This window comes from Silene latifolia, chromosome X (genome assembly GCF_048544455.1).
Source record: "Silene latifolia isolate original U9 population chromosome X, ASM4854445v1, whole genome shotgun sequence".
NCBI classification, from domain to species: domain Eukaryota; kingdom Viridiplantae; phylum Streptophyta; class Magnoliopsida; order Caryophyllales; family Caryophyllaceae; genus Silene; species Silene latifolia.
Window position 1 is genome coordinate 306,780,309 of NC_133537.1, and position 6,000 is coordinate 306,786,308.

General features: G+C 39.5%; 1 non-coding gene across 1 annotated transcript; it reads right to left on the reverse strand.

Annotated features, from left to right (window-relative positions):
* Positions 1-2,318: 2,318 nt before the first annotated feature.
* Positions 2,319-2,425, reverse strand: LOC141625655 (small nucleolar RNA R71). Its single transcript, XR_012535423.1, has one exon. It is a non-coding gene; the product is annotated as a small nucleolar RNA R71 (small nucleolar RNA).
* Positions 2,426-6,000: the final 3,575 nt, after the last annotated feature.

Sequence of the window (6,000 nt, forward strand, 5' to 3'; positions counted from 1 at the left end):
TGTTAATGAATTAAATCTGACCCCTGGATGACTACCTAGTGAACTTGATCCCTAGACTCTTCAATATTATTGAATTTGTCTTTATCTACATCGCAATTAGTTTTTAGCAACCCAATCAAATCCTTCAAGGACACGGTTAGTTTAAGACGAACTTAAATATTAGCAAATAGAACAATTAACTCGTCTCCCTGTGGATTCGGCCCTTTCTTGCCACTAGCTACCAGTTAGTAGTATTTTAGGATTTATTTTGATAGGCCAACGACTGAAAATAACCCTATCAAATTTGGCGCCGTTGCCGGGGAGGCAACAATTTTTCTGTTTGTTTTTGTCTTTTTGTCTCAAGGAGCATCAGTTCCTTGAGATAATTTGATATTTTTCTTGTTGTTTTCGTGTATGCCCAGGTCTAATAGGTCGGAGATTGTACCTTTTGATCCCGAGTCTGAGAATACTTTTCGCTATAGATGAAAATTTCAAAGAGAAGTAAGTTAAGTGGAAGACTTGAGTACACTTGACTACGAACGGTTTACTTTCGCAGAAGATTCGTCCTTTGAAGAGGACACATTAGTTTCTGCACCTGTTATTTCTACAACATTAAAGATGCCGACCTTGGCAAGTCATACTGAACCCACCATTGATTCTATTTCTAAAGGCTTTAAGCTCCCTACCACTGATAAAGGGATCTTTGAGATCAAACCGTCTTACATAAGCCTGGTAGAGCGAAATTTATTTGGAGGAAGAGCTGGTGAGGACCCTGCCAATCACATGGAGAAATTTGTCACATATTACTGTTCTATTCCCTTGACTGTTGGGGTGACTCATGATCAAGTCAAACAGACTCTTTTTCCTTTCTCTATGAGAGATGATGCAGCAGAATGGCTACGTGACTTGGATATGGAGACCATGCAATCACTGTGACACCCCTATATACCAAGGTTCCTTACCACTTACCAGGACCACCCTAGCATGAGAGACCGTCACCATCTCGATTTCCCGAGGCTAGTATATCAAAGTTACCATTCCAAAACAACATTATTAAAGTATAAGGAATTAACGATTACATGTTCCAAAAACCAAACCAAATAAATGTTTACTACTACTCAAAACAACTGAAAGCTAAACAGCTAAACTCGTAACAACGGAAGCTAGACTCGAAGTAATGACTCCCCATCTCGTCCCCCAAGCTAAAGACCATCATCACCTGTCACAATCTGCTCACCATCCCCGAATGGATCACCACAGATTTTACAAAACAATAACGACTACATAATCAAAATAAGACAAGTACGATAAAGATAAACAACTGTTCACAATCCACCTCCAACTCCCAATCTCATCACATAACTAACTACACACTAAAGTGTGTAGCCCTGCCAGTGGGGGACCATAGCCTTACCCACCTAAAACCCGCTCATCAACGAGCGATAACCCTGTTCATTAATGTGCACATCCCCTCCTGTGGCGGGTTCCACAGAGGGCGAAACTAGGGCGTGAAGCCACTCCCGCAAGCGACTCCACTCAGCCGAGGACGCACCTCGTGAACATCATCATCAACCATCACAACTCCAACACCAAACACCAATCCAACAACAGCAGATAATCACAATATCAATCATACAAACAATTACCACACAATCTTAAATCAATTAAACAGTAAACCGAGTAGGGAAACCCTACCTTCTCGCAATCTGTTATGCCGCAGCCAAGCATACAAATGCACAACGAGTAACAAATCATCACCTACAACAACGATAATCAATAATCAACAACACATACGATGACCAAAACCCTAAACCCCCAAATTAACCCAAACTAGGGTTTGCTAACTTATAAGAACAACAATAGATCGACAAGGATAAGACACTTACTACGACAATTGACACGAAATAAGATGCTAGAACCCATAATCGACGACCTTTGCCTTGTAATTGATGAAGATGATTAGAGGAGAATGAAATGTAGTTTAGGTTTTGGAAGAAATGATTTTTGAAACTGACAAACGACTTATATATAATCTCTAATCATTTTAATCAAAACTGCGGAAATAACCCGTAACAGACCGGGTACTCGGCCGAGTATAGAGTATACTCGGCCGAGTATCCCCTACTCGGCCGAGTATCCCCTACTCGGTCGAGTATTACCATACTCGGCCGAGTTTTCCTGGACAGTAGCCTGACCATAAACACACGACGCATTACTCGGCCGAGTAAGCCATATTCGGCCGAGTAACAGACTTAGAAAACCGCAGTATTACAATCACTAACTGGAATTCACTAGCTCTTGCATTCTACTAGAGATATTTCCCTCCACAGAAGACAAATAATCTAAGGAGCCAGATTACGAGTTTTAAACAAGGTCCTACTGAAGACCTTAAAGAAGTATGGGTTCGCTTTAAAAGATTGATTTGTTCAGTCCCTCACCATGGCTTCGAAATTTGGTTTCTTTGCAACCAATTTTATAGTGGGTTGTATGATGATCATCGAGCCTTGCCAGATTCTTCAACTAATGGGAGGTTCCAGGACAATACTAATGATGATAATGCATGGAAATTGATTGATCAGATAGCTACCCACACTACTGAGTATGGTAACCTCAGAGGTAGTAAGAGAGGTGGTGGTTTAGATAGTGTTGTTGCGGCACAGCTGGAGGCCTTAACTGCTCAAATAGCCGAGTTAAAGACATCTCAGTCTTTGGGTAATAAGCAAGAAATGGTTCATATGGTTCAACAAGAAGTGTCTTGCGAGAGATTTAGGATTGATGGCCACACTACGGCCAAATGTATGAGTACAATTGAACAAGTTTATGTTTTTAGGTCTTTCAAGCAAGGTACTCCCTATTCTGACTTCTTCCCTAAAAGAGGTCAGAATGTATTCAATCAAGCCCCGCAGCAGAATGCTTATATCATTCCTCAAAATCGTGGTAATCAACCACAAGGGACTTTTGTTAGGAAAAATCAAGGAGGTTTTCAACAAATGCAACCTCCTCCACAAGCTCCTAGCAATGACATGACTGAGATGAAAGCTTTGTTGCAGCAGAGTTTGCTAATTCAACAAAAGCAAACGGCTCAAATTTCTGAACTTAAAGCTCATAACAAGATGTTGGATACTCAAGTTGCTCAAATGGCGGTTCAAAATCCTTCAAAACAACCCGGCAATCTTCCTCTCAAGGTAAACAAGCACATGAACAAGTTAATGTTATTTTATTGAGGAGCGGTACTCCTTATCAAAGTCCGGATGTGCCCATTGATGAAGATGAGGTCCCTTAGATGCATCCTAAGGGATTGGGTAGTCTTGAGTTAAGTGATGACGAGAAAGAATTAAGCAAGGATCAAACACGGCATAAGAAAAAAAGGCGAAAACGCGAGGAATACAGTGTGTACTCGATCGAGTACAAGCGGGCTCGATCGAGGACACCCCCCAGAATTCAATTTTTCCAGTGTTTCTGCTATGGCATTGGAAGAAAATAGGATCTCGATCGAGTAACACTGGGCTCGATCGAGTACACCTTGTAAGTGATGACGGTGTTTCTAAAACGACTATTAAAGCAAAAGAAGTCGAGCCAATTAAAATCCAACTAACTTTTCCACACCGATTGCAGAAATCTAAGCTTGAACAACAGTTCGGGAGGTTCATGGAAGTGTTAAAGAATCTTCAAGTAAGTGTTCTATTTACTAAATTGGTCACTCAAGTGCTGGCGTATGCTAAGTTTTTGAAAGAGATCTTATCAAAGAAGCGGTCTTTTGATGAAGTTGAGACGGTGGCATTCACTCAGGAGTGCGCGGCCGCATTGCAAGCTAACTCACCACCAAAGCTAGAGGATCCAGGGAGTTTTTCTATTCCTTGTCATATTGGTAGTTCAGCTATATATAAAGCCCTTTGTGATTTAGGGGCTAGTTTTAGTGTCATGCCGTATTCTATATGCAAAAAGTTAAATATGGGTCAACTTCGCGTTACTAATATGACCTTACAAATGGCTGACAGATCTTTAAAGAGCCCATTAGGTGTCTTAGAAAATGTGCCAGTTAGAGTAGGGAAATATTTTATTCCAGTTGATTTCATTGTTATGGATATGGCCGAGGACTCACAAGTACCTATTATTCTTGGTAGACCGTTCCTTCACACTGCGGGAGCACTCATAGATGTTAGGGATGGTAGTTTGACACTAAGGGTTGGGGATGACACTATTAAATTTTTTCTTGATAATGCTTTAAAGCGTCCCCTTTCAGTAGCTCCATGTTATATGCTTAATGTTGTTGATCCACCTATTCATGAATCCTTTGCTTTATGTTTGGACAGTAATCAGTCCGACGCCCCTGCTGCTGCGTCAGGACCATGGAGCAGGAGGTGGATGAGATAGAGGAGTTGATTTATGGAGATGAGCCTCATCCTGTGCCGATTTATAGCTTTGATGACAATGTTGACATAGAAGCTGGGCTGGATGCCTTGGAGGCCGAGATTTTTAGAGTGGAGTCCGATAAAGTTTTTGATGAAGCTTCTAGGATGGAGGAAGAGCCCTATCTCCTCCCCAAAGATGCTGACTTGAAGAGCGATGAGCATGCTTGTTCATATTCTATATTAGACTTTGATTTTGATGAGCCAAAACTTTATTCGTTACTTATTTTCTTTATTTAGACTATTTATGGGTGCTACTTATGTCTTTGTGTAGCACATGCACTACTTTTTTATTTACTATTGCGTGCTTTAAGTTGTATTGATTATGCCTTGCATGACATTGGTTTTTAAAGTGCATGAACCGCCCGTTGGATGAGTACTCGATCAAGTCCAGCCAGGCTCGGTCGAGTACCCTTGGTTTTTGGGTTTAAAACATAGTTGGCTTAGATGGAATTGCGCGGTTGGTATTTTTTCCCTATTTTTACAGCTGATTTTGGGGAACTCCTACGCTCTTACCCGGTATTCTCTTCCCTTGTATCTACTTTTATTGTATTATCTCTAGTTATTTCTCATTCCTTTTGTTAGATGTGTCCTTTAGGTTGCTGGAAATTTGTGTGTGATTGCTATGTTGTAGGCGTCATAATGAGAACACTGTGACATTTAGGTTTGGGGGAGGAGTCTTTAATTATGTTGTGTGATTTATTTATGTTGTGTGCATTTAAACCAAAAATCCTATAAAAATTAAAAAATTTCAAAATATAAAAAACATGTTATTTCCTTTGTTTTAGGTCGAGTCTTGGTGAATTAAATAGCAATGATGTTAAATTGCATTGTTTTTGCATTTGAATCCCAAATAGTTATCTGTGTACATTGTTTTGACCCGTTATTTATGAAAACAAAGCTCATAATTCAAGTCTTGACCGTAATTGACATGCCTTTTACTAATTAGATTTGACACAATTATGTGGGTAAACTACTTAAATTCTGAGGTCTATAGAGTTTCCTGGGCCAGGAACATCAATAAACTGGTCTCATTTGTTATTTAGGCTTGAGTGTGGTTCTCCTTGTGGAATGTGTAATATCAAGCTGCATAAGTGTGACATTAGTTTCTTAATTTTTGTGCGTTCATATGATTAAGTACATGAGGAAAGGCGGTTCTTACCTTTCAAATAAGCCATACATTATCCCTTTTGTTAGCCCGTTTGAACCCTTGTAGCCGTTCTATATCCCATCTAATGGCTACAATCCAGAATTTACCTACCTTATCGGGACAGTCGATGTGGTTGTTTATCATGTCTATTTTGCTACTATGGTTGAGATTGGGCCTATTATTGTCAATTGTGGGTGTAGTAGAATTATTTAGCAATTGTGTTGTATCCTTTATTTTGAAAAAGAAGAAAATATGAAGCAAAAGAAAAGAAGAAAGAAAAAAAAGAAAGAAAAAAAGAAGAAAAAGAATTCGAAAAGTGAAAGAAAAGAAAGAAAAAGAAAAGAAAAATATATTGTGAATGCATATTAGTTGGAGAAATTTCTATATTATGAATGCGTATTAGTTGGAGAAATTTCTATCACATTAGATTGCATGCATGTTTTTTTTGATGACGAGGGAGTT